This window comes from Dendrobates tinctorius, unplaced genomic scaffold, assembly GCF_039654945.1.
Source record: "Dendrobates tinctorius isolate UK_male_01 unplaced genomic scaffold, ASM3965494v1 ptg000126l, whole genome shotgun sequence".
Classification (NCBI taxonomy): domain Eukaryota; kingdom Metazoa; phylum Chordata; class Amphibia; order Anura; family Dendrobatidae; genus Dendrobates; species Dendrobates tinctorius.
This window is the reverse complement of record NW_027361794.1, coordinates 18,374,603-18,399,841: the sequence shown is the minus strand read 5'-3', so window position 1 is coordinate 18,399,841 and position 25,239 is coordinate 18,374,603.

Genomic DNA, 25,239 nt, shown 5'->3' with positions numbered 1-25,239 from the left:
TGGGGGAATAAGTCTGGAGAGTCTGAACAGTTTTACTTAGACCAGCCATATTTTTAGTCAGTTCCTGTACTTGCAGCCGTAAATCTGCAATAGAATCATCAACTGGAGTCTGCACGTGCTGTACTGCAGGCACCTGGGGTGAGGATACTGCCCCCTGGTGGTATATAACTGCTGGATGTTTAACTGGCTCAGTGCAGACATAGGTAGATTCTCTTAAGATACGGATGGATCTGTCCTTAAACTGAACAAAGTCCATGTTAGGGTTCTGCAATGACATCATGCGCAGTTGTGCCTTACTGGAATCAGACATAAGACCTTCAATGAACTGCTCTTTCAGCATTTTGTTCTCATCTCTTACACTGTCTGGATCAATTTGTTTAATGGCTTGCAGCGCCTCATGCAGGTAAAGGGCATAGTCTCTGACAGTGTCCTGTGGTTTCTGTCTGCAGCTGAAAAATCACATCTTTATTTCTGAAGCAGTACGGGTGTCAAAAGTATCCTTTAGCTTAGCAAAAATGTCTTTTACAGGTTTTTTTTTCAGTTGCTGGCCAAGATTTAACTTCTCTCTGGGCAGCGCCACTGAGCTGACTTATCAGTATACTGACTTTCTACTTCTCTGTGTTAAATATTAATAATTCGTTAAATATTTCTTATTACACCCAGTTCTGTAGAATGCTTTAGCTTACATGACATAGGCTATTTTTAAGCTTGGCTCATGGTAGAAAGACAGCTCCATATATGTAGAGACCACGTGCTTTAGGAGACGTATATAATTCATGGCTAACTGTAGAGGTCGCTCTTCTTCTTCCCTCACCATCATGAGACACAGACGCAAGATGACATAACTCAACAGCTGGTATGTTACTTTATTACGAAGAAGCCGAACTGAGAGACAGACGCCATTTGCCATGTGAGATCCCGGAGAGAAAGAAGAATACATGCTGCTTTGCTATAAACAATGGACAATATCTCTTTCACTTATTTTTATTCACCTGTTTTTCTGTAATAACCTTTCTTTGATGGAAGAATCCAAATAAACCACTATATTTTTATCTGGTAACTAGTCCTGAGTATTTTACAGGATATGCATTATTTTACATTGGAGAGCCAGCCAGATCTGAATTTTTGTACTTTTTTGCGGATTTCCCTCAACTTGCCCACACGGGGGATTGGACTTTGCTAACGTCAAATCATATGTGCAAGTTATCGGGAATTCCACTACTTACAAGAATCACACAGAACCTAGAAGTAAGAAGTGCCAGATAGATTGAGAAGTACTACAAGTGCCAAAGTGCCAGACGTGCTGAAACCAAGACAACAGGAACCCAGCGTTGTCCATCAAAGGAACAAGCTGAGACATTTCAAGGTAAGATAAAATGGATGTCATTAATTGTCTTGCTAAGCAGAGTAAATTGAAATTTAAGTCTGTAGACAATTCTAATTCAGAAGTTTTATGGTTAAGTTTATATGCCGAGTGTGAACTCGAGAATCAGAGGTTAGATTCTAAGTTTTTCAATAGAGAAAGAGAGAGATTAAAAAATATTCTACAGATGGTAGATATATTTCATAGATCTGTGTCAGAGAAATCTAAAAATGATTGTTGTGATGTTCCCGAGATTCACTGTAATGTGGAGAAACAGTTACAAGTAGCAGCTATTGAAGGTGACCTTGCAGACGTGGAACAAGATGGAGAAGTAGGAGGAGACTTCAGAACTGACGTAGAGGACGTACAAGGGAAAGACGTACCACTAAAAATAGACGACTCACAGGCCCAAATCCGAAGGAAAACTTTGATAAAGATATGCCAAATAATACCTGCTTATGACAACAAAATAGATGTTTGTAGAAACTCTGAGATTTTTGAAAGTTGTGCTGATAAATTTGATTTATCTAACGAGGAGAAGAATCAGTTGTTCAAAATGTGGATCCCTGTAAATTTTGCTAGGAGATTGTCTTTAAAGTTATCTGGTGAAACACATGAGAATTTAACTGATAAAGACAGATTAAAAATTCTCATTTTTTGTTCATCAAATGAAAATCATCCAGATATTGATATTCTTCAAAAATTAAGAATTGGTCGGAAGGAATGTATTTTTACGTTCATGTCCATATATGAACGTTTGTACAAAATGCTGAGTGAGAATGTCAAAACACCGTCCCTCATAAGGAGTTTTGTAAGCAAATTTTGGTTTCTAAATCCTGCATCTCGTGTTATTGCGTCACAAAAAGATTCTTTGTTTGAATGTGCGCAATCCCTTGATTTTGCCAGAAAACACGAGAATCGTGAGAGGAAAGTAAATTGTGCTAATTTTGTAAAGACAGGCAGAGTAAAATCTTATCAGAAGCCTGTATTAGCAAAGCCTTCTAAAATGAGATTTCCCCAAAATCAAATCTACGAAGAAAGAAAAAGAAAATCACATGTTTGTTATAAGCCATATGGAATGATGCAAAGGAACACCGAAAAGACACAAATGGAATTAAGAAAAATGATGAGTTCTGATTTTCTTTCTGTAACAAAGATGGCCGAATTTAACAGACAGAAACAGGTGGTGAGTGACATCATGGCCTGTAAACTGAATACTCTGCTCCAAGAATCTATCAGCTTTAAAATGGCAAGAACCTTTCAGGATATTTTTTGCAGAGAAATAAGTATGGGTGTAGGAATTGGCTAGGAAAAAAGTAATATATATTGTGTAACAGTGTTATACAATTAGTGAGTTATAGAGTATAATCCTGTAGTTTTATGGTTTGTGGATATATACATAGTCATACAGTATATATAGAGTGTTTGTAGAAGTAGAAATAGTAGAACTGTATTTTTAATGAAAATTAAAATCTACATCAGTAATAATATTTAGAATATGAATATGATATTAACCTTATTTTTTATGTTTCCTTAGAATTTTCATTTCAAAGCAGGACTTAATCGAGAAAAATTCTCTTCCAAGGATTTATGCCTTTATTTACACAGGAAGTTGCAATATTGCATGATTTTATATATCTAACCCTTAAAAGGAAATAACTAATTGCTTTTTAAAATGTTCTGGGTGTGTGCTTTACTGCATGGTTTGAATGACAACCACAGCAGGGGAATTTGAACCTTGTTCTAATAATACAAGTATACCAGACCAGTATACTATGTCCCTGTTCCTTAGGAAAATAATTTTTAAGGGGGTCTCAACTTTTGCAAACCAATGGAATTTTTTTTCCAGGCCTAAATGTCAAGTATAGCTATACATATACATATATTTATGTCATGTGGGGAATATTCAAAGAAATATTAAGAGACTAAATTGAAATAGTTTACAATGCATTGATAATTAGGATAATTTGGGTTAAAATACGTGTATTCATCACACCTTCATATGTGAGGTATTTGGTTTAAAGTTAATATGTGACACAGTCTGAGTGACAGTGACTGAGTGTATGAGCAGCTGCTGAGCGAGTAATGTGATACGTTTGTATGAGGCCTCAGGATTCTGAATGAGGAGAGAAAAAAAAACCCCAAAGCTTTTATCTTTAGGAAATTATTAGAATATTAAGATACATAATGAAATATTATCTATACAACATATATTTCTGTATTTCTATAGTAATTATTTCTTGATTTAGTTAATTGTGGATAAGTGCCATCGCACATCAAAATGGTTTATGCAAATTAATTTTTCCAAAGGATAATTTTATGATATTCAAATTAATTTTGATGGTTATACATCTTCAGACAAATAATGGTATAAGCAAGTATAAATTCACATAATTTATACATTAATTATCTTTAATTTTGGTTTTGATAAATGAATTTCATAGAACAATATTTTTTGGTATTAAGGGGGAAAATATGTTTTTGATCCTGACTACATCATCACATTTGATTAATACCCTCTTCTTCACACATTTTAATAGGAAAAAAATATTAATAAGGTACAATGGTATAAGTATTGGGTATAATAACAAGTATTATAAAGAGTCATTTCTTTACACTAAGAGGAATTATATGCAAAGTTGCATAATTTGAATATTTTGATAACACAAGTTTATGACAATTATGAAATAATCCAGATCATGGAAATATTAAGGGTATATGTTACTGAAGACATAACTACTCTGCATCAACATAAAGGCCTTATTCTTATTTTTATTTTTATTCTTATTTTTCATTATTTTTAATTCTTTCACCAATATTTAGTAAAGTAATATCTACTGAGAATATTGCTTCATTAAATATAGCAATTATATGGTTCTATTACTAAGGAAAATGTTTCACTTCTGAGTTATATGCAACAATTCTTTTATTCATTCATTCGCTCACTCATATATTCTTATTTTGGTTCATGGCTTTACATTCCTACATATTATTAGTATAATGAATATATTCCTTATTAATAAAGATGATAACACTGGTTACATAAAACACAGTGACACCTATGGGTTGAAAAAGGTAATTACACCTATGACATAAAAAAATGTTCTATCACATGAAAAATGCGGATAATAATGTATTATCGTTTATTATTTCAAATATTGAAATCCATATATGGTACAAATTCTGATAATAATTATATGGATATTACTGATTGCTATGGTACGCTGTGATATTATGGGATAGGGAAATTACCAGATTTGGTATAGAATAGGGAATGAAGACTTCAAGCAAGATACTGAAATTATGTTAATAAAGACTTTTCACATTTCTAAACTTCATTGATTTTTATCAGTTGCAAGAAGAAGAATGCCGCGATCCAGAAGTCCCAGAAGGTAACAAAGCTATGATTACTGAGTAATAGACTGTGTTAATTACAAATGCAGTATCCACCACTGACAGTCACAAGTGCAGTATCCACCACTGACAGTCACAAGTGCAGTATCCACCACCGACAGTCACAATTAAAGTGTCTAACCTGACAACCAGAGGACGATGATCCTATGATGCTGAGATGAACGGTGTTATCACGTTCTTATCAAGTTCCAGAGGTTTTCAATCACCTGAAAAGCTTCGATGAAAGCTGGTGAACAATGAAGGTAATTATCAGGAAGCTACAACCCTGACATATGTCCTGTGCATTAGGACAAGGACTGGTTATGGTGCTATGTTTAGCAAGGAAGAGTCATTTTAACCCTTGCTTTGCAGACCAAAGACGTCACACCTGTTCAAAGACCAGTACCGATGGAGGATTCCAGAATATCCAAGGCGAGCCAATATAAGCCCAGGTTTTTAAAGATGACACTGCACAGATATTAAAGCTGCATAGACTTTGTTTTCGTATTAACATTTGAAATTATGGACTTTGATTTGATACACAACACAATTTCTATATGCTATAGAAAAACTGTGTTTTTAAAAGAACCAAGAAGAAGACAGAAGACATCAAAATGAAGACCAGATGACACCAGATGATGATGACTGGACCTGAGATGCTTCAATTTAGACTTAGGGAAGTATAATTATACATATTTTATATGAATATTGTTCACGGCTTACCATAACATGAATTCACATCAATTATGTCATTGAGTACTTATAACGGTAATCTAATATTATTATTATTATTATTATTATTATTATTTGATATTAAATTATTTTGTCAAAGAAGAAGAAAAGAAGAAAAAAGATCGTTATATTTGAGGGTTCCAATTAATGTCTGTCTCCCTCAAAAGGGGGAATTGTTAAATATTAATAATTCGTTAAATATTTCTTATTACACCCAGTTCTGTAGAATGCTTTAGCTTACATGACATAGGCTATTTTTAAGCTTGGCTCATGGTAGAAAGACAGCTCCATATATGTAGAGACCACGTGCTTTAGGAGACGTATATAATTCATGGCTAACTGTAGAGGTCGCTCTTCTTCTTCCCTCACCATCATGAGACACAGACGCAAGATGACATAACTCAACAGCTGGTATGTTACTTTATTACGAAGAAGCCGAACTGAGAGACAGACGCCATTTGCCATGTGAGATCCCGGAGAGAAAGAAGAATACATGCTGCTTTGCTATAAACAATGGACAATATCTCTTTCACTTATTTTTATTCACCTGTTTTTCTGTAATAACCTTTCTTTGATGGAAGAATCCAAATAAACCACTATATTTTTATCTGGTAACTAGTCCTGAGTATTTTACAGGATATGCATTATTTTACACTCTGACATAGGGTAAATTTCAAACATGCTGCGCAGCTTCCCTTTAAAGTCACTTAAGGTGTGTGATTCGCCATTGTACTGTGGCAGCCAAGTTGCACCCGGTATATAAGGCATGGTGAGAGGCAATATGGGAGCTGCAGCTGCTGCACCCTGAGTCTTGCCGGGATTAGACATCTTCCCCCCTAGTTAACCTTTGCAGGGGTGCGACTCACCGTTTCAGTTGCTGCAGGTCGTTGCTTCTGTAGGACTTTAGGCATGCACGGTAATCCTGTCCGAATCCTGTTTGTGACGCCAAAAATGACGCGCCTGAGGGGCCGTAGAGTACTCGGTACTGAGCCTGTTATCTTCAATGGGAGATGTCACAGTGGCAGTGACCCGGTCCATGGCCCAAGGCGGTCATGTAAAAGGGGTAGAATTGAATGGGGATTAAGTTTATGTAGTGATTCATGATGCCAGTTGGAGTGTTCGACTGTAGTATAGCCGGCACTGCAGATGATCCCTGGGGGAGTAGATGGTGATGGCAGTGCAGATGTTAAAACCCTCTTCAACCAGGGCAGGACCCCCAGAGATAGTGATGCAAGTAGAAGGCATGGAGTAATAAGGCAGGAGACAAGGAAAGTCACTTTAGTATTTACTGTAGTTCAGGTGCAGTTCAGAGGAGATATTACAACTCTCATCAGGTTACAGTCTGCTCTGGAGAATGGGAGTTATCTTTCTCTTTGCTGTGACGCAGTGTACCTCCTGCTATTCTAATCCCTTCTGGGACCAAGGCTTTATGGAGTTTAGAACTTCCCAGTATTGCCATTACTCACTGTGTATTTCGCCTTCAGCAACTTGCAGTTTGAATCCTTTGTGACGCAGCTCAAATTCCCACTTGCACTGTCCTTCACTGATTCCAGGTTATTGCCGTATTTCTGAGGGAAAACACCTTTCTGCTGGTTGTGTAATCCCAAGCAGTCTCTCAGCTTACCACCCAGCTCTGAAAGCATGGATGATCTAGGGGCTGGTTCCCTGCTTTTTAGCTCTTACTCCTGGATCAGTCACATGTAGTGATGGGCGAGTCCTAAATTACTCGGAATCGCTTGACTCTAGCGAGTCCGAGCCCGGGACTCGCTACTCGTTGCGAGTCTAGCGAGTCCAATGTTAATGAATGGAGAAGCGAGTCTTAGCGAGTAATGTGCGATTTACAAATCGCAGATGTGTCTTGGAAAGCGCTTGCATTGGCGATTTGTAAACCCCACTCGCAACAGTTTGTTGCTGCTGTGTCCGAGTCCAAACTCGCATTTGTTTGTCTTATTTAGCGCCGATGAGGTGAGGGAAGCGATTTTCTCTAGCACACACCATGCTTTGAGCAAACAGGAAATAATCCGAGTCGAGTTGACATACGCACACACACACAGAGCAATACAGAGCAATCATGGCCCGTGTCACTGTCAACACGCTGCAGTTGATTGATCTGGTGGAGGCTCGGCCCCTGCTTTGGCTCCCCACTGACCCTGCCTATGGGCATAACATCCAGCGGACTACAGCCTGGAGGGAGATCGCTCAAGTGATGTTCCCTGCACTGCTACGGCCACGACCTCGTCCCTTTGCAACCTCTTTTTTGGGAAATTGTGGTTTTTGTGACATTGTTGACAAATGCACAGTCACCGAGATGGAGTTAGGTGGTGCTGTAGGCGTCACTTGCTGGCGGGGTAAGTGTGTGTGCTGACACCTAGCAGTGAAGCTGCACACTAGTCCCTGCACTGTGCACTGCACTGTAAGGCTTGATCCTCCCTGCCTGCCTGCCTACAGTCTACACAGTACTCCTCTGTCCTCCTGGTAGCTCTCAGAAGAGCTGTTTGGGTTTAATATAAGGAATCTTGAAGTTTCCCTACACTAACTGACAATCCCTATGATCTGCTCAAGCATCTACCTCACCCTGCTCTATCTCAGATCTCTCAGGAATGTAGAGGAAATGGCGGTGGAAAAGGCTTATATACAGCCTCGCCTCTCATACATGACATAGGCATCATGATGGACAGAAGCCAATCATAGTCCTGCCACAACCAACATTACTGAATATGATTGGCTTACATGCTTGTCCATCTAAAAAAGTTTTCTGACCTAACACGCTAGGCTGTCTCGGAAGCTTTGTAGGAACATAACAGATTCTATATTTGCGAGTCCCGAATCCAGTATACAGGACTCGGGATTCGTAGACTCGCTCAGACTCGCTCACAATCGCTGTGTGACCATAGCGTGAGACATAGGCTGTCTTGGAAACTTGTAGGAACATAACATATTCTGTATAAGCGAGTCCCGAATCCAGTATACAGGACTCGGAATCGTAGACTCGCTCAGACTCGCTCAGACTCGCTCAGACTCGCTGTTGACAGCGATGTGATATAGCGAGTCTAGCGAGTGAGAAAAAAAAACTCTGACAAAACTAGGATTGCCATTGACTTGCATTGGACTCGTTACTGTGCGAGTAATCTCTGGGAGACTCGCCGAGTAACGAGTCCAGCGAGTCCCTTACTATTTGCCGAGTAACGAGTCCTAGCGAGTAGACTCGCCCATCCCTAGTCACATGTCATCATGGTGTCCAAGCATACTTCCTCCTTCTTCACACACTGAGAACTACAAGTCGGCCCCCCCCCTCCCAGTTAGGGTATGTCTGCAAAGCTCTCAGCTTCAGACAAGTGGGGGAGTGAGGCAAATTGTGTGTGTGTGTCTAGCAGAGAAAGCATAACTCCAATTGCTCACAAATCACATACAGAACAATACATATTTAACCCTTTTGTGGCGATGAAGACGCAGGGCGCCACAAAGTGGAACTACATATTCTAGATAACAGAGTGGGTATGAGCACTCAGAATGCGAGCATATCCTCAATATACAACACTGTAAGACATAAATTCTTGAAGCTAAAGCAGAACAAGCTGTTCAAGACTTGGGAGAAATGGACCGGGGATAAGGATATCACAGAGACAATTCTACAGGAGTGGGAACAGGTTAAAAAATCCATTTTATGTGAAAGATAGAGTGAAACCTATTTTAAGCTCATGCATACAGCATTATATGGTTCCAATATCCCATCCTCTCCTAGATTCCATGACAAAATTACAGCGTGCCCTAAGTGCGGAACGCCTTCAACAAATCTCTGGCATGGGGTGTGGGAATGCAGGGCAGCTAAAGAGTACTGGAAACAGGTAGGGGAGCAGGTTCGATTGTGCTGGGGAATCCATCTCCCACAAACACCACAAACTATACTATTTCACCAGTTAAGACCCCCGGAGACACAACCCACAGAAGTTAAAGCAAAGATCCCTAAAAACATCCACACATTCTTAGTTGTAGCCTTACATGGTTTATTTGGCGAATGGCTTAAACCAAGCACCCCATCAATGGTGATGATAATAGCCCAGATGAAACACTTACTGGGATTTGAATTAATAGAGGCAGAAAGGAGTAAAGAAAAATCTGCAGGGAAAGTATTTCCGCTGTGGAAAACGTTCATTGGTTTCCACTATAGCCCTCACGAAATATCGAGAATGATTAGTCCCTTCCACCACACGGAATGGTACTGTCTAGATGATTTGAGCGAGACGTTAGGGGTCTTGGGAACTATTCCAGATGTATAATGGCTATTAAAAATACAACGTATATTACCGTACAATGACACTCTTGACAATGCAAAATACAGTAAAAGAGATTCTCTACCTTCCCCTATTACCCATCTATGTAGTCAGTCTGTCTTTTCTTTTTCTTACTGTTTCCCCAAAATTTTTGTTACAAGTAGAGTTGAGCGAAATGGGTCGGTCAAATTAAAAAAACGCAGACTTTAGCTAAAGTCGGGTTTCGCCGATCGAAACCCGACCATAGCGTGAGTTTGGCCATGAGGTCGCGTTCCAAATAATGCTTCCAGCGCCTTTTCTCAGCCAATGATGGAGGACACACACTGTGGGCAACTCGATGACATGGGCAGCGGCCACCACCATCTTAGAGAAGGGCATTGAAGTGATTGGCTGGCTTTGTGTAGCGTCACAGTGGGTATAAAAGGCCGTGACCGCCGACCGCCATCTTACTTCTGCCGATCTTAGAATAGGGAGAGGTGCTGCTGCTGATTCTGAATAGGGAGAGCATTAGGCAGGGAAGAAAAAAAAATAGCTTCTGCTGATAGCGCTTTTCACTGTACAGTTAGTGGGCAGTGAAAGGGGAGGATTTTTGTTGTGTGCAGCAGCGCTGGTGGTGATTAGGCTGCCTTTTAAGGCTACCTGCTAGCTGCATTGCTGTGTGCACACTGCTGTTCAAACTGCTTTTTCCAAGCATTCCAACTTTTATTATTTTGTTCTGGTGAGTTACCGAGCGTTCATTTTTTCACACACCGTATAGCGGTGTACGCTCCTCACACACTACCGTGTACCGGCTGGTATCACGGACAAATAGAAATTATCTGGGTGTGATTCTGGAAAAACAAGCCGAGGAGATTTTCCATTTTTCCAGACCTACACCTTAGAGAGCTGTCCGCTTTTCAAACAGTTTCGTATATCTGCTGTTTGATAACGGTCTAAACTAGACAGAGACAGCGTGTGTCAGTCCGTATACAAATAGACGGAGATTGACAATTTTCCATACAAACACCGTATAGCGGTGTATGCTCCTCACACACTACCGTGTACCAGCTGGTATCGCGGACAAATAGAAGCTATCTGTGTGTGAATCTGGAAAAACAAGCCGAGGAGATTTTCTATTTTTCCAGAAATACACCTTAGAGAGCTGTCCGCTTTTCAAACAGTTTTGTATATCTGCTGTTTGATAACGGTCAAAACTAGACAGAGAGAGCATGTGTCAGTCCGTATACAAATAGATGGAGATTGACAATTTTCTATACAGACACCGTATAGCGGTGTACGCTCCTCACACACTACTGTGTACCGCCTTGTATCACAGACAAATAGAAGCTATCTGTGTGTGACTGTGGAACAACAAGCTGAGGAAATTTTCCATTTTTCCAGACCTACACCTTTACACCTTAGAGAACTGTCCGCTTTTCAAACAGTTTCGTATATCTGCTGTTTGATAATGGTCAAAACTAGACAGAGACAGCGTGTGTCAGTCCGTATACAAATACGAGATTGACAATTTTCCATACAGACACCGTATAGCGGTGTACGCTCCTCATACACTACCGTGTACCGGCTGGTATCACGGACAAATAGAAGCTATCTGCGTGTGGATCTGGAAAAACAAGCCGTGGAGAGTTTACATTTTTCCAGACCTAAACCTTAGAGAGCTGTCAACTTTTCAAACAGTTTCGTACATCTGCTGTTTGATAACGGTCAAAACTAGACAGAGACAGCGTGTGTCAGTCAGTATAAAAATAGACGGAGATTGACAATTTTGCATTCAGACACCGTATAGAGCTGTGCGAGTCTCAAACAGTATTGTATATCTGCCGTTTGCATTACAGTCACATCTATACAGAGTCAGCGTGTGTGTGACACTCTATAAATACATATGCGGAGATTGCTAGTTACTCAAAAAATGAAAACAGCTGTACACTTCTGATACAGTTCCGTATATCTGCTTGTTGGATTATGGTCAAATACATACTGTGAGAGCGTCTGTGACTAACAAAATATATACGTAGATTTAATTTTTTAATATACCTTACACAGCTGGACGCTCCTCATACAGTACCATCTCTCTGTTGGTATTTTTGGTACATTTTCCCAAACATGAGGAAGTATGGTGGAAGAGGCCACGGACGTGGGGCGCAGCTGGCACTGATGGTGGTGGTGCATCGGCTGGTTCTGGCAAAAGCACAATAGCAGCTAAGGCAGGAGGTGTTGAGCCTGCGTCATCTTCTGGCCCAAGAAGGCCTGTAAGGTTCCCTTTTCTTGGAGTAGGAATACCGCTTTTAAAGCCGGAGCATCAGGAACAGGTTTTGGCGTACATTGCCGAAACAGCCACCAGCTCTATTGCCTCCACTTCTGAATGTTCGAAACCTGCAAGCACGGAGTCATCAGTGCAGGGTTCTGGTCAGGAAAAACACCTTTCCTTGTGTCCTTCACCCCCACCAAAAGTTAGGGATGCGGCAGCCCACACTTCAGATTACTCTATGGAGCTCTTTTCACATACCATGCCTGGGTTATCCAGTCAAATCCTGAATTCCCCAGTCCAAGATGAATCTGACATGGAGTGCACTGATGCACAGCCACTGCTAGATGATTCTGCTGGTACATTGACCCTGAGCATTACATTGCCCTCGCAGTCTACTGAGCCTGAATCTGACCCTGATGAAACTCAGGTGCCCCTTCCCGCATACTATACCACCTTACACGGAGACACAGAGGAAGGTAAAGAGAAAGGTGCAGATGACTTTGAATAGGAGGTGATGGATGACCCAGTTCTTGACCCGGATATGCATCCAATGGGGGAGAAGGGTGGGGCTGGCAATAGTTCAGATAAGGAGAAGGATGAGCAGCAGGCATTGACATCGCAGCAGCGGTTATCTGGCAGGCCCGTAGCTGTCCAAAAACGCGGAATAAAAACTAAAAGAGCTTCAGGACAGCTTGGCCAGACGGTCAACTTAGCACAGCGTGCAAGGCCAGAAAATGTATACCATAGTAGGAAGAGTGCAGTGTGGCACTTCTGTGTCCAAAATCCTACTGATGAGGCAAAGGTTACCTGTAAGAAGTGCAGAAGGACCTTTAGCCGAGGTAAACAACTCAGAAATTTGAATACCAGTTGCATGCTTAGACATTTAATCAACATGCACTTGCAAGCGTGGATGGACTACAAAACCTCAGGTAGCGCATGTGCACCTGCTCCGACTGAAGGTAGCCAGCAACGCTCCATCGCTTTCCCCACTGTAAGACCACCGCCACCGTTAAGCACACCACCAGCACTAAATGTGGAAGTGTGGTCGCAAGGCCAAAGCACTCAGGGAATCACAACGGTTTTGCAACACAACACTGAATCTAGGCCATCACCACCAATACCATCACCAACCCCCTCTCACTCCGTCCGGTCCACCGCCACTTCCCCCCATATGCAGCTCTCCAGTCCAGCTCACCCTACCAGACACTCTGAGTAGGACAAGAAAGTATTCATCCTCTCATCCTCGTACACTGTGTTTGAATGCCTACATTGCCAAACTAATCTCATTAGAGATGATGCCCTACTATTTGGTTGAAAGCGAAGCTTTCCGCGAGCTCATGGCCTACGCTGTCCCACGCTATGACCTACCCAGTCAGCACTTCTTTTCTTGAAAATCCATTCCTGCCCTACACCGGCATGTGAAAGACCGCATTGTCCATGCACTAAAACAGTCAGTGAGTGGAAAGGTGCACCTCACAACAGATGCATGGACCAGTAGGCATGGCCAGGGCCTTATGTGTCCACCACTGCACACAGGGTTAATGTGGTGGATGCAGGCTCCACAGGGGACAGCGGCGGTGGAACAGTGCTGCCTAGCCCACGGTATAGGAAACAGTTGGCTGTAGGCTTTCGACCCTCCTCCTCCTCCATCAGCGAAAGCTCATCCACAGAGCGCAGTCACACGAGCACTCAATCTGCAGCTGGCAGTGTTGCACATGAGGTGTCTCACTATCGAACAGCTAGTGGTAAGCGTCAGCAGGCTGTGTTAATGATGATGTCTTTGGGCGACAACAGACACACCGCGGAGGTACTGGCCAATTACTTGCAGCAACAAACTGAGTCATGGCTGGGCAGTCTACATCTTGAGCCAGGCAAGATAGTCAGTGATAACGGCCGTAATTTTGTGGCAGCAATAGCCCGTGCAAAACTCACACACATATCTTGCCTGGCTCACACTTTGAACGTGGTGGGGCAGTGCTTCCTTAATAATTATCAGGAGATAACATCCCTGCTCCATAAGGTGCGAAGACTGTGCTTGCACATCCGTCGCTTAAACGTCCACTCCACTCGTATGCAGAACCTGCAGCGATTGCTCCACCTCCCCAAGCACCGCCTAATCATAGACGTTGCAACAAGGTGGAACTCCGCCCTGCACATGGTTGAGAGGCTGTGTGAAGAGGCAGGCAGTAATGCCTTTGTGGGACGATACACGGGCAGGCAGTTTGAGGGAACACATGGAATTGTCAGGCATGCAGTGGTCAAAGCTGAAAGACCTCTGTAAAGTCCTTCAGTGTTTTGAGGAATGCACACTGCTGGTAAGTGCAGATGACGCCATCATAAGCATGAGCATCCCACTTATGCGTCTGCTCATGCAAAGTTTGACGCACATTAAGGATCAGGCGTCTGCAGCGGAGAAGGAGGAGGAGGGAAGCCTTGATGACAGTCAGCCATTGTCTGGTCAGGGAACTGTCCTGGACGAGGTGGAGGAAGAGGAGGATGAGGGGGATGATTATTTTGGGCAGGAGGATGCTTCTCAGGGGGCAAGAGAAAATGTTGGCATTCCAAGGTCAGGTACAGTCTTTGTGTGTGACTGTAGGGATGTGGATTTGCCAGAAAGTGCTCCTCCACCCAGCAGTGGCAGTGCCTCATTGACACCTGGAACATTGGCCCACATGTGCGATTATGTCTTGTGGATCCTAAAAATGGACCCCGCATTACCAAAATGATGAGGGATGACGAATACTGGCTGGCCAGCATCCTCGATCCATGCTACAAAGGCAAATTACACAACATCATGCCACAGGACAACCTAGAGATAATATTGGCTAACAAACAAGCAACTCTGGTAAACCGTTTGTTTGAGGCTTTCCCAGCACACAGCAGCGGTGCTGGTTCTCCCACGAGCCGTAGTGGGCACAATGGAAGAGGTGTTCGTGGTGCACACAGCCGAAGTGGCGTTGGAGACAGGGGTTTAATAACCATGTTGTGGAATGATTTCTCAAGTACCACTCACACGACTGCTAATACTGCATCGATTAAAAGTGACAGGAGACAGCAGTTGTCAACTATGATTACAAACTACTTCTCCTCCCATATCGATGTTCTCCCTCACAGGTCATTCCCCTTTGACTATTAGGCCTCTAAACTGGACACCTGGCCTGAATTGGCACAATATGCCTTATAGGAGCTCGCTTGCCCTGCTGCTAGTGTGTTATCTGAAAGAGTCTTCAGTGCTGCTGGATCAATCCTGACAGAAAAAAGGACCCGTCTGTCGACCCAAAATGCTGATCTAACCTTCAATAAAATGAACCATGCATGGGTTTCAAAGGATTTTGTCCCACCTTCCCCTGATGACACATAGGTTGCCAGAAAACTGCCTCGCTTTTGTCCTCCTCTTCCTCGGACTTGCCCAATCCCGCCCTTTGCAGCAGCTGAATGTCCAGCCAACACATCAACATATGCCATTTTTTAAACCTCCCTATCTGGGCTGCCCACCCCCCCAAGGGCTGGGGTCAACACCTGGAGCACCCGGGCAAGTGCCGTTGCTCTGAACACGTGGATGGGCCCACTGATGACCGACGGCACTGGCACAGGGCCCATCATAGTACAATACAGTGTCTCTGACGGTGGGAGGGTCCACTCATCGTCAGACACACCAGCGTACTATGAGGGGCATTGTGCCAGTACTGTCGACCACGAGTGTGCCCTCCCTGCTTGGTCATGGCCACAGCACTTGCAAGTTGCAATACTTACCTCTCCCTGCTCCACGGCTGTGTAGTCTGGGCAGTTAAATCCTTCACAGGGACGGCCACTAGAAATTTGGTGTATTGATCAATGATGGTTAAGATGTAGCTATGGCCTGTCCTACTGGCCTCTACCTTCAGATGATCAATGGCTACCATTTGTAATGGACGTCAACTTACAAGCGGATGCAGTAGTGCTTTATGATCACCTTTCACAGTTGTGATAGTCACAGACGTGTGACATTCCTGCCACCATTTTTCAATGTCTCCTCTCATGCCAATCCAATAGAATCGCCTATGGCCTGTGGCTTCTGTCTTTTGCACTCCAAAATGACCAGACACATCATGATAGGCAGTGAGGACCATGTCTACATCTCTCCCTGTGATCACAATTTGATGGAGCAGAGTAACGGTGATGTGATCCATGCTACTGCGATAAAGCAATCTTTCTTCACAAAGAACCGTTTTCGCTGTCTCCACAGACACAGTAATTGAGGGTCTGCATCACCTCTGCAACATCTACCGTGAGGTTTTCCCGCGATGAGTAATTCTCAAATTTCTGCTAACACTCGACTTTCTGTCTGTACTTGCATCCATGTAGTTTCCAGTAGCGGAGAGTCTGGACTGGCTTACTGAGATTGAAATATATACGAAGATTTAAAAGTACCACAACACTGTATATTCTTGTATGCTTCGACTACCTTTCCCTTTTTCTACTTTTTAAATTCTGGTGTAATACATAGTGAGCCTGTGAGTGTCTATGTTTAACTCCGGAAGTATAGACTGAAATTTACAATTACCCCTAGACTGGATACACCTGGTATGTGCTGATACAGTACCTTTGTTAAAAATTTTGTATTACGGTATCATCCATAGTGAATGAGCATGTGTAGTTTACGCCTTCTATATATACGGTGAATCGGAGATACCAATTTTTACCCTATACTCGATACAGCTTGTATCTTGTTATACAGTACTTTTGTTCGACATTTAGTATTACGGTCACATCCATACTGAGTAAGCGTCTGAGAGTGACTACGGGACTATGTATATGGAGATTTCAATTGTACCCTATAATATATATACTTGCTATCTTCTTATCCAGTACTTTTTTAAAACATTTTTTATTATGGTCAAACCCAGACTGAGTGAGCGTCTGAGGGTGACTCCGGAAATATATACCGAGATTTCAAATTTGGCCAACACTGTATACAGCTGTACACTTCTGATACAGTAACCCTTTCAGCTATTTAGATTTTGGTGTAATCCATAATGAGCCAGTGAACATCTGTCTGTTACTCCGGCAATATATTTGGAGCTTTAAGATTACCCCAACACTGTATACAGCTGTACGCTTGTGTTACATTACCCATTTACAGCTTTTCATATTCTTGTGCAATCCATACTGGGCCTGAGAGCGTTTGTGTCTGCCTCCTGAAAGGCATACGGAGATTCAGAATGTTTACACTATACTATATATAACTTGTATCTGGTGATACTGTACCCTTTTTCAACTATTTATTTTATTGGGTAATCCATACTGAGCCTGTGAGCGTCTGTGTATGACTCATGAAATATATACTGAGATTTACTGTTATCCCTAGACTGTATAGAGCTGTACGCTTCTGATACAGTACCATATATCTGCTGGTATTTTGGGTCCATTTTCCAAAACATGAGGAAGTATAGTGGAAGAGGATGCTGACATGGGGGGCCACCTGGTACTGATGGTGGTGCATCTGCTGGTAGTGCCAAAAACACAATAGCAGCTAAGGCAGGAGGTGTTGAGCCTGCATCATGGTGTAGCTCTGGAAGGCCTGTAAGGCTCCGTTTTCTGGGAGTAGGTAGACTGCTTTTAAAGCGGAGCATCAGGAACTGTTTTTGGCTTACATTGCTGAGACAGCCTCCAGCTCTATTGCGTCTTCTTCTGAAGTTAAAAAAATGGAAGCACTGAGTCGTAAGTGCAGGCTTCTGGTCAGAAGCAACCCCTTTCCTTGTGTCCTTCACCCACACCAAAAGTGAAGGATGCGGCAGCACACAGTTCAGATTACTCCATGGAGATCTTTTCACATACCATGCCTGGGTTAATTAAAAATGGGGCCCATCATATACTGGAGCAATCCAGAATGGGGACATCAGACACTGGAGCAGCATTTATGGGGCCCATTATTCACTGGAGCATTAGAAGTGGGGCCCATTATATATGGAGCATTATTAGGGCCCATCATACACTGGAGCATCATCCATGAGGCCCATTATATACTGGAGCATTATAAATGGGGCAGATCAGACCCTGGAGCAGCATCTATGGGGCACATTATACACTGGAGCATTAGAAATGGGGGCCATTACATATGGAGCATTATTTGGGCCCATAACACACTGGAGCATCGTCCATAAGGACCATCATATACTGTAGCATTATCTGGAGCTTATCATATACTGTATGGAACATTATACAGTTGTGGCCAAAAGTATTGGCACCCCTGCAATTCTGTCAGAAAACGATTGCAAACACAAATTCTTTGTTATTATTATCTTCATTTAATTTGTGTTAAATGAAAAAACACAAAAAGAATTGTCCTAAAGCCAAATTGGATATAATTCCACACCAAACATAAAAAAGAGGGTGGACAAAAGTATTGGCACTGTTCGAAAAATCATGTGATGCTTCTCTAATTTGTGTAATTAACAGCACCTGTAACTTACCTGTGGCACCTAACAGGTGTTGGCAATAACTGAATCACACTTGCAGCCAGTTGACATGGATTAAAATTGACTCAACCTCTGTCCTGTGTCCTTATGTGTATCACATTGAGCATGGAGAAAAGAAAGAAGACCAAAGAACTGTCTGAGGACTTGAGAAACCAAATTGTGAGGAAACATGAGCAATCTCAAGGCTACAAGTCCATCTCCAAAGACCTGAATGTTCCTGTGTCTGCCGTGCGCAGTGTCATTAAGAAGTTTAAAGCCCATGGCACTGTGGCTAACCTCCCTAGATGTGGACGGAAAAGAAAAATTGACAAGAGATTTCAATGCAAGATTGTGCGGATGTTGGATAAAGAACCTCGACTAACATCCAAACAAGTTCAAGCTGCCCTGCAGTCCGAGGGTACAACAGTGTCAACCCATACTATCCATCCGCATCTGAATGAAAATGGACTGCATGTTAGGAGACCAAGGAAGACCTCACTTCTTACCCCGAGACATAAAAAAGCCAGGCTGGAGTTTGCCAAAACTTACCTGAAAAAGCCTAAAACATTTTGGAAGAATGTTCTCTGGTCAGATGAGACAAAAGTAGAGCTTTTTGGGCAAAGGCATCAACATAGAGTTTACAGGAGAAAAAAAGAGGCATTCAAAGAAAAAACACGGTCCCTACAGTCAAACATGGTGGAGGTTCCCTGATGTTTTGAGGTTGCTTTGCTGCCTCTGGCACTGGACTGCTTGACCGTGTGCATGGCTTTATGAAGTCTGAAGACTACCAACAAATTTTGCAGCATAATGTAGGGCCCAGTGTGAGAAAGCTGGGTCTCCCTCAGAGGTCATGAGTCTTCCAGCATGACAATGACCCAAAACACACTTCAAAAAGCAATAGAAAATGGTTTGAGAGAAAGCACTGGAGACTTCTAAGGTGGCCAGCAATGAGTCCAGACCTGAATCCCATAGAACACCTGTGAAGAGATCTAAAAATGGCAGTTTGGAGAAGGCACCCTTCAAATATTAGGGACCTGGAGCAGTTTGCCAAAGAAGAATGGTCTAAAATTCCAGCAGAGCATTGTAAGAAACTCATTGAAGGTTACCAGAAGCGGTTGGTCGCAGTTATTTTGGCTAAAGGTTGTGCAACCAAGTATTAGGCTGAGGGTGCCGATACTTTTGTCTGGCCCATTTTTGGAGTTTTGTGTGAAATGATCAATGTTTTGCTTTTTGCTTCATTCTCTTTTGTGTTTTTTCATTTAAGACAAATTAATGACTTCCTGGCGCCGCTGGAGTGGCAGCCTGTTACAGTAGATCCTTCTTTGCTCTCCTTTTTTCGCTATTTTCTATTTTTCCTTTCTCTTTTTTTTTTATTGTTACTCCAAAGGACATTGCACTATGGAAAACCATAAGAGGACCTGGACCTTCGATGGACTTTTTACCTTGTTTTTACTTGGATCTATTGTGTTGGGAAATCCAGGAACTGAACAAGACCCTATTGTCTACTCCAGAGAAGCTATACTGCTGCTTAGGGATACAGCAAGGCAGCATGCTGCTAATAGACCAGAGGACATTCTACCAGAAATAAGGAAGACTAAGAGAAGAGGTTGCAGAGCTGGAGCCCTCAGGAAAGCTAGAAGAAGGCGCTATAGACCTGCTCTTCCCTCCGTCATTATGGGCAATGTGAGGTCACTCAGGAATAAGATGGACGAACTGTCGGCGCTGACCAGACATCATCAGGAATTAAGGGAGAGCAGTATGTTGCCGTTTACAGAGACCTGGCTCACCGAAGGTACTCCGGACACTGTTGTCTCGTTGGATGGCTTTAAACTCATTCGCGTGGACAGGACAAGGGAGAGCGGTAAGAGTAAAGGCGGAGGGCTGGCGATATTTGTGAATGATAGATGGTGTGACTCTAGGCACATCGTGGTCAAAGAGCAAACATGCTGTAAGGACATTGAGCTATTAGCTGTGGGCATGAGACCTTTTTATTTACCGAGGGAACTATCGCATGTAATCATGATAGCTGCATATGTCCCCCCTTCTGCGAAAGCTGATGCCACCACTAAGGTCCTACAATCCACAGTGAGCATGATGCAGTCCCTTCACCCCCAAGCACTCCTTCTGGTTTCGGGAGACTTCAATCATGTGTCTCCAGCATCCATACTACCCAGTTGCACACAGTATGTTACCTGCCTCACTAGAGACAACAAAACATTGGACTTGTTCTTTGCCAATGTGAGAGGGGCATATGCCTCGTCAGCCCTACCGCCCCTTGGAAGATCGGATCACAACCTAGTGCACCTCCAACCCGTGTACAAGCCACTTGTACAGAGAGAACCTGCTGTCACTCGCACAGTGAGGATATGGACAGAGGAGAGTGATGATGCTCTGAGAGACTGCTTTGAAACAACCACTTGGGAAGTGCTGCAAGATTCCTATGGTGATGACATGGATGGTCTCACACACTGTATAACGGACTACATTAATTTCTGTGTAGACAACACAGTACCCACAAAAGTAGTGAGGTGCTTCTCTAACAATAAACCATGGATCAGCCCCGCAATAAAGGCTCTTCTCAAAGAAAGTTGGCCTTCAGATCAGGTGACCAAGGGCAGGCTGAGAGAGGTGCAGAAAGATCTGAAGAATCTAATCAGGCTTGAAAAGGCTAATTATAACAGAAAAATTGAACTGAAATTGTCACAGAAAAGGATTCATGAAGTCTGGGAGGGTCTAAAGTCTATATCTGGGCATAGACAGACTGTCTCCAGGATGGTTGTAGATAAAGAGGGGCTTAATGAACTTAATCTATTCTTTAACAGATTTAATCACACACTGGCTGCTCCTGCCCCTGCATACCATTCACACCTCTCTGCTACAATAACCTCACCCCCTGCTGCAACTTGTCAACTGAGCCAGGGTCTGTTCTTCACAAGTACCCAGGTTGCAAAAGAACTGGATAAGATCAAAGTTTTGAAGGCTGCAGGTCCTGACGGCATCAGTGCAAGGCTAATCAAAACCTGCGGGCACCAGCTGAGTGAGATCATTACATATCTGTTCAATATGAGCCGGAGAATAGGTAAAGTACCACAACTGTGGAAATTATCGTGTGTGGTACCAGTTCCGAAGAAACCTTATCCGAAAGACTTTAATGACTATAGACCTGTAGCATTGACATCACACCTGATGAAGGTACTAGAGAGATTGGTTCTCACACGTCTCCGTCCTCTAGTGAGCTCGGATATGGACCCTCTCCAGTTTGCCTACAGGCCGGGCATTGGTGTGGATGATGCCATTATCCACCTTCTAGATAGGACTCTCTCACCTGGAGAAACCTGGGAACACTGTGAGAATAATGTTCTTCGATTACTCTAGTGCTTTTAATACCATACAGCCAGGTCTACTGAGATACAAGCTGGGCCTTGTTGGCGTGGACCTCCAACTCTCCACATGGATCCTTAACTACCTCACGAACGACCACAGTTTGTAAAGGTTCGGGACAGTGTGTCAGACACGGTGATCTGCAATACAGGGGCACCTCAAGGTACAGTTCTTGCCCCTTTTCTCTTCACACTGTACACTGCGGATTTTAAGTGCAACTCATCTAGCTGCTACTTGCAGAAGTATTCTGATGACTCTGCAATAGTAGGCCTCATCACAGGAGGAGATGAAAGAGAGTACAGAGATACTAACCAAGCTTTTGTGAAGTGGTGTCAGAGGAACCACCTTAGGATTAATTCCGGGAAGACCAAGGAATTGGTGGTGGACTTTCGCAAGGGCAAAAATCCACCAGTAGTGGTGAACATTCAGGGAAATGACATTGAGATAGTCGACACCTATAAGTACCTTGGTGTGATCTTCAATAATAAGCTTGACTGGGCCCATCACTTGGATGCAGTGTACAGGAAGGGCCAAAGTAGGCTTTATCTGCTCAGAAGGCTGAGAGCCTTTGGAGTTAGAGGGGCACTCCTTGAATCCTTCTTCAACTCTGTTGTGGCATCAGTCATCTTCTTTGGTGTGGTGTGCTGGGGTGGTGGCATATCAACCAGGGACAGGATTGGGCTGGACAAACTGATTAGAAGGGCCAGCTCTGTCCTGGGATGCCCCCTTGATCCAGTTCAGGAAGTAGGCGACAGGTGGATACTGGCCAAGGTGAGCTACATGGTGCAGAATGATTCCCATCCCATGCATGAGACCGTGACAAAGATGTGCATTACTGTCAGTGACCGGCTACTTCATCCTAAATGTGAGAGGGAGCGCTATCGAAAGTCCTTCCTTCCTGCTGCAGTTAGGCTGTATAACCAGCACTGTCCAAAACGGAGAACGACCCAAACAGTGAACTGATAGATCCAAAGTTGTGATAGTCCGGTTACATCTTTTTTTTCATATATGTACCTACCTACTGTCAATGTAATGCTTTATGCATCTGTATCTGTACTTGTTCCTGCCTTGCTGCTGTAATGCTCTGAATTTTCCCCATGGGGGGACGATTAAAGGATTATCTTATCTTATATGAAGATAACAATACCAAAGAATTTGTGTTTGCAATCATTTTCAGGAAGAAACTGAGTATTACCTGACAGAATTGCAGGGGTGTCAATACTTTTGGCCACAACTGTATGTGACCAATTATTCTGTATGGAGAAATATATGGGGCTCATTATTCTGTATGGCACACAATGTGTTGGCCATAACACTGTATGGAGTAATATACTGTCCTGTTTTTGAGCTATTGTACAATTTAAAATAGATCAGTCATGTCATGTAAGCAGTGAAGTATTTGTCATTGTACTATACCTATATTTCTGTGCCGTATCGGAGCATCATGAGTTGTGGTATGTGTTAAAGGGGCGCACTGACACTCTTTGGCCCAGGGCACACGAAAACCTGGAGCCAGCCCTACCCCCACAACTTTAGCCAAATAACCCCCAGTCTTCAATGCGTAACTATTATTATGAAGTAAATTAAGGTTGACAAGCTTCATTAATAAGAATTGATGTTTTTGGCATTGAAATGGGCACTGTAGGTGTGTTTACTGTCCTCACTCCCTGCCGACTTTGCTTCCCCATTGACTTGCATTGGGTGTCGTGTTTCAGTCGGCCTCCGACTTTTCGCTATAGTCGGACGATTTCGTTCGACCCGACTTTTGCGAAAGTCGGGTTTCATGAAACCCGACTCGACCCTAAAAAAGGCAAAGTCGCTCATCTCTGGTTACAAGGCATTGATGGAGATCTATCTATGTATCTATATACTATTTTAAAAAGTTATACGGACCTGTAGTCTGACAAGTAAGATTTGTATATGTACTTTTGGTAATTTACAGTGTCATTGCTGATGCTATATCCTATCCTATGCTATGTTACCCTATCCGATGTTATGTTAAAAAAGTCAATAAAAATGATTTTATTAAAAAAAAAAAAAAAGAACATAACAAACACTGAAAAACTGAAAATGGATGATAAAATAAGGAGTTTATCAAGGCCGTATTTGCCACTAGGCACGTGCCTAGAGTGGGAGGATGTGGGGAGGGGCACTTGAGCAAGGTTTGTTTTTTTTGTCCGGGGTTGGCCCGCCCACTGTTGCGGGGATCTGCTGCATGCCCTCATTACACAGCGCGGACACTGAGGGAGAATGTGTGACCGCCCTCCCCGAGAATGTGACCTACACTCTGTGAGCACACGGCCTCCCCGCCCCTTTCAGATGTTGTTTAATATAATTTGGCCGTGCGGCACCTGCGCACTCCGCGCAATAGTGATGGCTCCATAAAAAAAGTTTTGCTACAGTGATTGAAGTGGCAGCGGTGGCGGGAAACGGAAAAGACGCTTGGCCGGGAACCCTAAGTACGGGCTGAGACTGGACAAGCTCATGACGGTGGCATGGAGTGACTGACATATGAGTCTCTGCAGGGACGCTGCAGAGCTTGTGGTTGGCGTTACCTCCGCTGCTCCGGACCCGCCTGGCTTCCACTGAAACATCCTCCGATGCTTGCCAGGAATCTCTGCTTTTCGCCCAGGCCTTCCTCTGCTCGGTCACCATCACCCTGTTCTGCGCCATGTTCTGGATGAGGCGATGCCGCCAGCTGCAGTGAAGTTGCAGGACCTTGATGACGTCAAAAAGTCACGTGACTGAGATCAGCAGGTAGTACGGACCAGATCCTTCCAACCGGTTTCGTACTACGAAGAACGCCACGCCAGCGCACCGAGGGAGCTGCGTACAGTGAGTAACTAAGAGACTGTCACCAGCCGGGACAGTTCTCAGCAGATATTGCTGGATTGAGTGCCTTAAACGTACTCTTGTCTTGCTTTTAGACTCTGTATGTACAGTATTTGATTATCATTGCAGCAATGGAGCCTCAACTTCATTAGCTCCCTCATAATCGCTACATTCTGGTCCCCTTATGAGGCTTTGAACGTTTTTTTGGAATGCACCCAAGGTACATATATATATCCTCTTAAACTGTTTTTATTATTTATACGCCTATTATATATGTTTGATCCTTTTATCTATTTTTATATAGTGGTAGTTTCATTCAGTGTGTTTTCTGCTACTGCGTTTTTTAGAACATATATGTTTGGTGAACATTCTGTTTTTTCATTGTATATATTGATTAATTGAGATCCCCACATCCATTTGCAAATTATTGCTATATTTGGCCTCTTTAACCCTTGCTTTTGTGGGGTTGTGTTGTTTATTCAGCGCAGACATTTTCTACATTATCTGTATTATAATTAAATGACTTAGTGGTCTGTTGTTTTGTCTTGCAGCGGATATCCCCCCTATAGGATTAGCGCCCCC